Source organism: Betta splendens, chromosome 24 (genome assembly GCF_900634795.4).
Source record: "Betta splendens chromosome 24, fBetSpl5.4, whole genome shotgun sequence".
Classification (NCBI taxonomy): Eukaryota; Metazoa; Chordata; class Actinopteri; order Anabantiformes; family Osphronemidae; genus Betta; species Betta splendens.
The window spans coordinates 2,452,974-2,464,917 of record NC_040901.2 but is presented as its reverse complement, the minus strand read 5'-3'; the positions used below and the strand labels follow the sequence as shown (position 1 = coordinate 2,464,917).

Here is an 11,944-nt window from a genome sequence, read left to right as displayed (position 1 = left end):
TCTAATTAACTTAATAATAGGACATGACACGACAGGAAATGAAAAAACAAAGAACCAGCCAAGAGGGCCTTAATGCCACGTGAGCCAGAGTGCCCTCTGGCGGCCCAGAAGCTGACTCGCAACAACAGACATAACAGACATATTTTACTTTTACTTATTGGTCATCACCAACAACATACGGCACCACTTCAATACCCTATACCACGTACTAAGTGCCAATCTGCACTTTTTCCCTCTACACTCCTCTCCTAAGACCGCATCTTAACAAATTAGCTTTCATCAACTAGCTACTACACATTTTGTTGCTTTCTTTACCATACCACACTGCTATAGTATCAGTAATTACACCACTAGTTGAGCTCAGCCTAAAGCCAGACATTATACATACATTACACGCTTTACAGAATATTCTTATATTTTACATGAAGCGTATTTTACCCCAGAAGGAGAGGTGAGGATGGGGTGGAGGTCAAGCAGGACCCCAGGAGGCCACCAAACAAAAAAAAAGTGTGTGTGTGTGTGTGGGGGGGGGGGGGGGGGGGGGGTTCAGGAAATGGTCCAAATTTCTCTGGTTGGACAATTCTAGAAAAGTTATTTAGTTAAATTAAGTAACACTGAACCAGGGATCAGTCTTACTGTAAGTTCTATATTTGGATAATCCACCGGTTGAAGGAACCATGGAATGGTCCACTAGAAAATTTGTCATGTGACTAAATTCAGATGGTTCAATATACAAGAAGTCAGGAACATGACGCTGAGCTCAACTGGACCTCTAAGTACTTGAAGAGAATAAAACAACAATTTTACACACTAATGATGAACAATGATTGGTAAGAAATGAGCAACTGATCAGAAACATTCAATCCAACAGTTTTCATTCAACAATCATCTCTAATGTAGCAATCCATGTCTGGACCTAGGTAACTTAACGTCATGTTTGAGCTCCATTCCCTTTCACAGAGACCAGAATACATGGAACTCTTGTCTATTTGCACTGTTGTGCCTTAGATAGGAATCACAACAGAGGTGTGAGTTTAACATACACAACACACGTATTGCTCCAGAACTCTTACGTCCAACATCAAAAGACCATAGATACACTTTTGGGTGACCCAACCTGAATCTCACCAGGGTCATGTCACAGTATGCTGTGTATAAATTGCTATTATTTGATATGACTTTGTTTTTTGTGTTTTTCTTAATCTACAGATTTGCCAGGAAAATGCTCAAGAACAACAAAATGACCTCAGACAAATTCTCACCATGCTTTCCCTTTGTGTGGGTTCGATTTTCAAGACCCCATTATTGTGTTTTATTTTAAGTAGTTCAATGCTACAATATTTTAAATAGTGATGTTCAGGTTAAGTCATTTATGGTTTTCTTGCTGTTGATATTTATGTATGTTTTATTGTTCTTACTTTGATAGTGACACAACCAATTCTATTGTTACAGCGTAATCAGGACCACGTTTAAAGCCTTAAGAATCGTATGCATGAATTTGGTTGTTTAATCATTTTGTTTTTTTCTGTTGATTTGAGTGCCAAAGTGATCGTTACATGTGTATTTTGTTTTGGTGTGATGGAACTTTAAACTTGATGAAAAGAGGAAAAGCTTAGTTATCCCCAAATTTAGGATTAGTCCAAATCAAATAGTTTGATACTGCAAGCAGAGAGGCGGAACTCTCCAGCCACGGGTTGAACTCATTCCTCCACCCATTGGGTATTTAACCTATAAAACTTTAGCTTAATTTGGATCCCTAACTTCCTGTTAGTATCTGTCTAATTGTGATTGGTGTTAGCTGTTATATGTAGTAATTAAGGGTTTAGTTTGGTATAATGAGGTATAATAATGAGAAACAAGAAGAATAATGAGGTGAGGCAGAATTAGTGCTATTTTGCTCTTGTTTTTGTCATTTGTCCATGTTTTCATATTTTTAGTTTGTAGGTGTTACATTGTTCCTACTGTAGTTCTCTGCTTATGCAGTGACTTTAAGTTGAGTTATTTAGTTATCAGATTGTATGTGTGGTCATTTATAATCCTGCTTACTGTATGCCACATCCTTAGTTTTTGTTTTGTTTTTGTGTTGCTACTTGAATTAAATGCTTAAATCAGATGTGTTTTTCGGCATTTCGGTCCTACTCCATAGTTAGTTTGTCCTGTCCAATCCAGAGTGGTGGCCAGAAACACTTTCTCAGGCGCTCTTCCCTTGTCAGGGATTTAGTTAATGCCTATAGTTTGACAATAAAGAGAGAAGGGGTGACAATAACTTCCATTTTCTTTTAAAGAAAGTTTTTTTTTATTGATGGAACTTCCTTTGCAGTATAATGTTCATTTCTTGCGTTACACTATTTTACATTGTGACTGAAATAAACAGAAAAGCATCAAAACGTTAAACATGTACTAAATTAAAGTTGTACACTTGAAAAGTTCATTTATACTTACAAAAACATAATTATTCAAGGTACAAGTTTTAGAATATTAGCTGCTTACAAACGAGGGAAAGACATCCAAGATGTGATATTTGATAAGTGGGGTTGAAGAGCTCAATTGAACTACTACAAGATCCAAGTGCAGAGCTCTAACTCTGACAGGTTTCACAGAATCCTAATTTAATTTTGTTAAAAGAGTCTTTTAACACTTTAACACCTGAAAGGAATCACTCTAATTTAATACTGTATGTTTTTAACTATTGAAACTAAAACGTAATTTTGACTGAATACAGATATGTTAACTTCAAAGCTAATAATAATTAATCATGCAGCTAGATTACCAGCATCACACTGCACTAACCAACCAATTTAAGAAGCAGTGGCCAGTAATATTAATAAACTGTAGTGCCCAACCGCAAATTTTCTTCATAGGGCCCATAACTGCCAGTGGTGCCCCTGACAGAGACAGACATGAACAGACTGAACTATGTTCAACAGTTATATTCTCTGACAGGATCAACCTCTAACTGCTACACATCACACAGAGACACTGACGAATCAATAAACCAGACTCCAAACCCAGGATAAAGAGGTTCAGTGAATGTGGTGCTGAAAGTGTAAAGGTGGGTCAGTTTGTCAGAGGAGACACTGAAGAAGGACAGAGAACCAGCAGAATAGTCCACATAGACAGAGACTCTGTGAGACACAGAGGAGGAGATGGATGTTTGTATGTTATTGTGACAAACAGTATAACCAGCGTCACAGCAGCTCAGACTCCACGACTGATCGTTTTGTCCACACCAACAGTCTTTACTGTTTCCTTTCCTTCTGATACCTCTGTAACTCACTGATATATCAACGTTTCTTGCCCATTCAACCTCCCAGTAACAGCGACCAGTCAGACTATTACTACACAGCAGCTGAGGCCAATGGTCAAATCTGTCTGGATGATCAGGATATGACTGATCCTTTTCCACGTGTGTCACCTTCCTGTTGTTGTCAGACAGTTGTAGTTCTCTGTTCACTGTGTTTGTGTCGATGGTGAGTTGACAGAAGGAAGAGAGGGAGAGAACAAGACACAATCCAGCTGCAGTTATTGATCTATCATCAGAGTGTCTCACACTCTAAAAAGTGCTGGGTTATTTCTGTAACGAAATTTATAGGTTATTTGTGCTGGGTCACAATTCTGGGTTATTTGATAAACTGTGAACATATTGTTGGGTTGTTCATGCTGGGTCAAATGCCTTTAGACAATCTGAACACCTATTTGGGTTAATGTGACCCAGCATATGGGTCAAATATTTTCCCACTCTTCCATCTTTCTTAGACCTCTTCTGACTCCTGCGGTTAGACACCGTAACTGGACAGCACACAGAGAGCTATAGTAAGTAAAATATTCATAAAATCATAATTTCTATTTTCAACACTGTAATAAATACTTACATTGAATTCATTTTATGCAGCTACTGGTTTTTATTTTCTTATCACACACTTTTACAGTATTATTTTACTAGCTAGAAACAGCTAACTAACACTGACTAGTTACAATTAAGTCTAACCCTCTTAAAACAATGTAATTACATGTGTTACAGTTAGATGGCCTTATTAGTTATTTAGTTTCTACTTAGTTACTATCTGTTCTGAATGTCTTTTTAATACTATTTACATTAGAAAGAGTTAGCTAAAAAATCACTTTATTACCCCCGTAAAATGAGGCTAACGCTGAATTTAGTAGTAGCAGGGTAATAGTAAAACAAACATCTGGTTAAATTAACATGCAAGAAACACGACAAATCCTTGTCTGTCTCAAGGATGAAACAACAACTTCCCAGGTTTTCTGCATTTGTGACTGAATCATTTCTGGAGGCTGTTTTTGAATGATCTTTTGGTTTTTGAAGTGAACTACAATAAACAAAGAGTTTCACCAGTACCTAGTGTATTGTACTAAAGGACAAGGAAACGCTTTAGATTTTGAAGGAAATAGTTTAAATGAAATATTTGTGGAAATTAAATTAAATACTCAGATTACTTTCTTGGTATTGTGTTGTCTGTTGTTGCAATGTTGAGCATTATTGTAATGGATGTTGCTGTTATTATATTTGTATATTTTTTTTTTATTATTTTTTGATTAGATTTACAGCTTAGGCAAGCCTGTCTTTGGAGGGTTTTATTCATTCTTGTACTGGTTCTGTTCATTGGCAACTTGACTTGCTGTTTTTTCTTGAAAATGTGTCATTTTTCAATCAAAAGTCTTCTTCATTTCAGAACTTCACTTCTCCAGACTTGATGAAGTCTATTGTTTGGATGGTTACATGTCTTCAAGAAGAAATAGCGAGTCCAGTTGCCAATAGACAGAACATTTGGGGTGTAGGTAATGACATAGCATATGGGTAATATTTAACCCAGCTATATAGTTTATTTTGACTCATCAGATGGGTCAAATAAAACAACCCAGTGTATAGGTCATGTTTAATAAAACAATAGGGTTAATTTGACTCACTGGTTGGGTCACAAAAACAACCCAGTATGCTGGGTTAAAATAGTGTAATCCAGCACCTGGGTCAAGACAACCCAATGTGTGTTCTGTCCAATAGTGACCCAGCAGCTGGGTTACGGTTGGGTTATTTTTTAACCCAGCATTTTTTAGGGTGCATGACAGTTTGAACATGGCTGAATGTTGATGATTGCATTAAAAACACACTTACATTTGCTCAGACCTGGTCTCAACCATCGGACTCCACCAAACTCCACCCTGAAAGGAGGAGGTGGTCAGAGCAGCACATTAAGACATCGACATGGACGTAGGATTGTGTTTTCGTGTCAGACACCTGCTTTCAGTCTCACTCTATCACCACCAAACTAATGTGACACCACAGGAAGCAAAGTCTGAATGTGTTTATTATTAGACACTCTGGGCTTGTTTGTCTCTCAAGTCTACAGGCATGCTCCATCTTCTTTACTTTAATTGTCTTAACCATGCAGCAGTAAGATCCTGCTGTGATCACAATGATATCATTACTTTTTATGGCCTTAAGGTGTTTTTACAGGCAATTTTTAGTTTCATTCAATTCAATGAAGAATCACTGCCTGTAATATAACAGTTCAACTGTTACTATTTGTTGCCACTATGTGAATCAACACGTAGAAGTTTTATCAGGCCTGTTTTGGGCTATTTCTCATTGCTCAACCCAATCTCTTCATTTGACCTCATGTGCTAAATTGCAAAGTTGGTTTCAATTTCAGGTAAACTGATGCAAGTCTTTTGAGTCCTACAGACTAAAAAACAATCTTAATAAAGTTATTCTTATCTATATATTTCTTTTTTGTTTTAATGTTAATAATATGTTAATAATATGATGTCATGCACAGGTGTACATGAAACAATTTAATAGACAAATGATACTATTTATACTTATATACGCAGCAGCGGACAGTTGGAGTTACTTCTTCCTACAGTAGGACCACAGTGTTTTCATTGTGTGTTGCAGCAGCATGGTCTTATTGACTTTTTGCCCACATTGTGTTCTAAACATCTGTCCTCTGTTTCTCTCTAATAAGAGCCACCTGTTCTGATATTCACCTCACTTTGGTTTTCTTGCTTTAATTGGGTTCACTCAACACAGTATCTAACATGCAAGTGATTATTTAAGTTTTCTACATGTTTTATTTTTCCTGTTGATAATATAAATTAAAATCTTCATATCCACTTTTTCTCCATACCTAAGAGTCTCCAGTCTCCAGTGTGGATCATCCAATCCACAAGATAGCAGTTTTATTTCTGAGTCTCCGGGGTGATTGTAGCTCAGGTCCAGCTCTCTCAGATGAGAGGGGTTGGAGCTCAAAGCTGAGCCCAGAGAGACACAACCTTCCTCTGAGATCAGACATCCTGAAAGCCTACACACAACACAGAGAAGGATTTGTGTTTTTGTACATATCACAATTACACAAAATCAAGTGACACACTAAATGTGACCAGCTGTTTGAACCAAACTAACATTTTTTTAAATATCTGAAAAAAATCACATACTCAATCAAATCAAATACTCCACAAGATACAATTTAACATTCATAAACAGTGACCTGAGAGTCTCCAGTTGACAGTGAGGACTTTTCAATCCAGCACACAGTAACTTCACTTTTGAATCCTGCAGGTCGTTGTTACTCAGGTCCAGTTCTCTCAGACTGGAGGACTGAGAGCTGAGGACTGAAGACAGAGCTTCACAGCTTCTCCCTGACATGTTACACACACTCAGTCTGATGAGACAATGATTAACAGAATGATAAACATTTGTGATATTTTCTACTACAGTACTTCAATAATAACTCTCCATTAAATAAATATAATAATAAATATTTTGTATGTCTTTAAAATAAGCAACTGATGAATGATGTATATATTTTGATTTTACTAGCCGTTTACAGCCTACTTCTCTTTTCGACTTTTTCTCATCAGGGGTTGCCATAGTGATTAGGACCAGCATAGGTGTCACTGACTTGCAACTCCTGTAACTACAGTAGATTCGAAACCCCATCACCAGCACCAACTGTGCCAACTGGTCGGGGTCTATTTGTATTCAAAACAAACAGTCACTTGATCTGACCTGAGAGTCTCCAGTCGACAGTAAGGACTCTTCAGTCCATCACACAGTAGCTGCACTCCTGAATCCTGCAGGTTGTTGTTACTTAGGTCCAGTTCTCTAAGACTGGAGGACTGAGAGCTGAGAACTGAGGACAGAGCTTCACAGCTTTGCTTCTCTTTGTTAATGAACACCATCCATAACTGATACATTCAAATTATAGAACTTATATTATATATATACATGTACTTACAAAACCTTGTTGGAAGATTTGACCACAGGCATCAGCCTCAGAAGAGCCTCCTTTGAAGCAGAAAATTTTTTCAAGTCAAATACTTCAAGATCTTTGTCTGAAGACAGTAAGATGAAGACCAGAGCTGACCACTGAGCAGAAGACAGTTTATCAGTGGAGAGACGTCCTGATCTCAGGTATTGTTGGATCTGCTCCACTAGAGAACAATCATTCATTTCATTCAGACAGTGGAACAGGTTGATGCTTTTCTCTGCAGATGGAGACTCTGAGATCTTCTTCTTGATGTACTGAACTGTTTCCTGATTGGTCTGTAAAATATTTCCTTGTAGACCTTGTAGAATAGTTTGATTGGTCTGCAGTGAAAGACCCAGGAGGAAACGAAGGAACAGGTCCAGGTGTCCATTAGGACTCTGTAAGGCCTTGTCCACAGCATCATGGTAGAACGTCTCAGACATCTGGGATGTTGATTGTTGTTTAAGTGACAGCAGATTGACTTCAGAGTTGATGAAGGTCAGATGGACATGAAGAGCAGCCAGAAACTCCTGAACACTCAGATGGATGAAGCAGAATACCTTGTCCTGGTACAATCCTCTTTCCTCTTTAAAGAACTGTGTGAACAAACCTGAGTGAACTGAGGCTGCTCTAACATCAATGTCACACTCTGTCAGGTCTGACTCATAGAAGATCAGGTTTCCTTTCTGCAGTTGCTCAAAAGCCAGTTTTCCGAGAGACTCAATCATCTTCCTACTCTCTGGACTCCAGTGTGAATCAGTCTCAACTCCTCCATCATACTTGATGTTCTTCACTTTAGCCTGAACCACCAGGAAGTGGATGTACATTTCAGTCAGGGTCTTGGGCAGCTTTCCTCTCCTTCTGGTTTTCAACGCATCTTCCAGAACCGTAGCAGTGATCCAGCAGAAGACTGGGATGTAGCACATGGTGTAGAGGCTTTGTGATGTCTTGATGTGGGAGATGATTGTTGAGGCCTGCTGCTCATCTCCGAATCTCTTCCTGAAGTAATCGTCCTTCTGTGGGTGAGTGAAGCCTCTGACCTCGGTTACCATGTCAACACACCCAGGAGGGATCTGATTGGCTGCTGCGGGTCGTGTGGTGATCCAGAGTTAGGCAGAGGGAAGCAGGTTCCCCCTGATCAGGTTTGTCAGCAGCACATCCACTGCGGTGGACTCTTTGACATCAGTCAGGGTTTTAGTCTTAAGGAAGTCCAGAGGAAGTCGACACTCATCCAGACCGTCCAGGATGAACACAACCTTTAACCTTTCAAAGCTGCAGATTCCTGCTGCTTTGGTGTCACTGAAGAAGTGATGGACAAGTTCCACCAAGCTGAACTTTTCTTCTTTCAGCACATTCAGCTCTCTGAAGGTGAATGGAAAAGCGAAGTCTATGTCCTGGTTGGCTTTGTCTTCAGCCCAGTCCAAAGTGAACTTCTGTGTTAGGACTGTTTTCCCAATGCCAGCCACTCCCTTTGTCATCACTGTTCTGATGGCTCCATCTCTTCCAGGTGAGCCTTTAAACATGTCTTCTCGTCTAATGGATGTCTCTGCTCTGTATCGTTTCCTTGATGTTGTTTCAACTTGTCTGACCTCATGTTGGTCATTGACCTCTCCAGTCCCTCCCTCTGTAATGTAGAGCTCTGTGTAGATCTGGTTCAGAGGGGTTGGGTTTCCTGGTTTAGCGATGCCTTCAAACACATGCTGGAACTTCTGCTTCAGGTGAGATTTAAGTTTATGTGGACAGACTGCAGCCAAAGATTCTGAATAAACAAACAGTGATTATTACTGTAAATGTGTGATCCATGTATATATTATATACTGTATGTGGACTATTTAAATAGCAAACTTGTTACTGTATGATAAATAACTGTTGAGATAAACCCTCTTACTGCTCTGCAGGCGGTGAACCAGCTCCTCCTGCTTCATCCTCTTTAGGAAGTTCACTGTGATCTTCAGAAATGCGTCTCTGCTGCTCCTTTTCTGCTCTTCGTCCTTACCATCCAACACCTCCTCATCCCCCCTTTGACTCTCTAAGCATTCAGGGTAATCTGAACTCAGAACCTTCTGGATCTTCTTCAGCTCGTTCTTCACAAACTTGACAATGTTTTCCTCCAGCAGCTGGAACAGAAACTATATGAATGACAGCATCCAACTAAAACCATGGAGCCAAACATCAGATCCATGTCATGACAATCTACTTGTCTAAAAAGTGCAGCATGGAGATGATTGAACACAACAGATGAATGCTAGTGGTTGTACATGTACAGACCATAAATATGGAGTCAAGGTGTGTTTGGTGCTGCTGGACAGACTGAGCACTGGAAACCTCTGAGCTCTGCTTGTCCACTCTGTGGAAGAACCATAAAGAATGAGTCCACACAAAGACTTGATGTGAGCAGTGTGTCAGAGACTCCCTGTAGTGGTGAAGGTTTACAGTCACATTAGTTGGTTCAGACTCAAACAAGGTATATCTCTGTCTCCTTCACTGAACAAGACTGAAGTGTTGGAGCAGGGAATCTGCTGGGATCAGATTAGTTATACTGCGCAGCTCCCAGTAGGAATATGCTGAATTGAGAACATTTAACTACTTCCTACATGCATTCATTGTTGGACGTCAGCTCTGATGCCGACACTGGGGAGAAAAGGCCACAGAGAATGGCGGATTGAGGCTATGAAAGTCAGTCTGGGCCGAGTCAGTGTAGCGTGAGGGCCAGGAATACATGAAAAACAGTTTATTTTCAACTCAAAACGCAAAACACAAAACCCTCTTTTAGCGAAACAAAATACAACAGGAGGCTAAACCAATACACAAGGCAAACTTAGCGAGCTACTGTAATAACCAGGCAAACTTCTCCAACACAGTCATCATGTGCTGGTTAGGTGCAACACTGAACATTCTTAAACAAACAACTAATCTCTTGTGCCCCGTTGTACATCAACTTTAAACATTTGATTTTCCATTTTGACTGACTAATAATTTATGATATATGTTTGTCTTTTACACCTGGACTCTGGCTCCATCCTATCTGACTCCCCACAGGACCCAAGGCTGTTAAAGCGAATGCATCTTGTCTTCAAAGCTTGGTGTTCCTTCCTTTGGATAACAAGACGCGATGATGCATAAGTGAGAATGCAAACATTCTCACTCACAGCGAGATAAGGTGGCACAAACAATTCCATTGCTGCAGAGAGACATTCCACCAGAGCCAGAGAAAGGGGTTAAAAGGCAGAAACAACAGATCGGGGGCTCTTTGCATCACACCTTCGTGGTGTGTGCACTGATCTCCCCAGCTGGTTTTTGGTTTGTTGATGTACACGATCAACATCCATGCTTTTTGATTTGCTTTCCCCATTATTTTTATTTTCCTTTGATTTAACAATAAATCTTACAAAAGACAATTTCCACCACAGCCACCCCTAAGGTCTCCCGTTTATCCATAACCCCCATTTATCAGGGCTTGGGACCAGCACAGAAGTCACTGGCTTGCAACCCCTGTGGCCAGATTTGAAGAGTATCAAATACTGACAGTTAAACTAGAATAGACTATTACTGTCATACATATGCAGGATAACAGACTCATCGCCCTCTGAAATCAACTGTAACTCTGTTGTTTAACTTGACTCAAACTGACAACAACTCACTGTGACTCTAGAACAGGTTGGTTTTTGAAATCAATAAACGCAGCCCTTGACAAGTTGCTCTTGAAGGAAACACAGCTGGGTCCAGGTCCAGCAGGTTCTCGTTTCTGATGGGACCTGTTAGAAAAACACCAACGCTCAGTCTCACACACCTAAATGAGCAGTAACAGTGAATCAGTGATGTGTCTGTGACTTGGAGACAGAATCATCATCATCTTACCTCTGAGCTTTTTTCTGGCTATCATGCTCCCCACATAGACTGGTTTTAGAGGGAGGGGGCTCCCTCTTCCCTGTCCTCACACTGATTCATGCTGCTGGATTCACACTTTCTACTGTACCTTCATGTGGAGAAGAAACACAAATTATGCATCTGCACATCAACTCAAGTCCTCCATCATCATCAGCTGCTCCTGCACTGATAGTCTCTTCTTCTCTGGTTTATATCAGTGTCAGCTGGACGCTGAATGAAAACCAAGACTAGCGTTACCTCAAGTCTGGCACCACAGCAAATATTTAGTATGTAATTATAAGGTATGTAAATATTTAGTTTCAAGGTAATACACTATGGTATAGTACTGTATAGTACAGTATATTGCATTACTGTAAGTCAAACTGACATCAATCACCAAAGTTTGATCCTGAATAAAACACGTTCCACAAATTAGTACAACTATACAGTAAAATTGGATGATCGTTACCGTAGAACTGTCAAGGAACAGTAATGTACTAATCTGAGAAACCTGTTTTATTCAAGTTCAGTTATTTAGTTAATGATATACTGAGCACTGTGCGGAGAGTGGGAAGTGCTGTTGCCTGGTATAAATTGTGAAAGGGGAAAGCTATGGGCCCAGTGAATGTGCTCCTCAGTAATAAATGAGCACTTTGTCAAGACACTCAGTAACAACGTTGAGCAGAACTCCTCAGTCATGGTTTTATTTCAGCTGCTTCCATAACTACAACAGGGGCAATGATCAATCAGCATCAGACTGATTCTATTTAAACTCCAAACACTGTATCAGTTTGTTTAGATCCTGT

The 11,944-nt window shown here is 39.7% G+C and overlaps 1 pseudogene; it reads right to left on the bottom strand.

Moving 5' to 3' along the window:
• Window positions 1–551: 551 nt before the first annotated feature.
• LOC114849815 (protein NLRC3-like) lies at window positions 552–11,219 on the bottom strand (annotated as a pseudogene).
• Window positions 11,220–11,944: the final 725 nt, after the last annotated feature.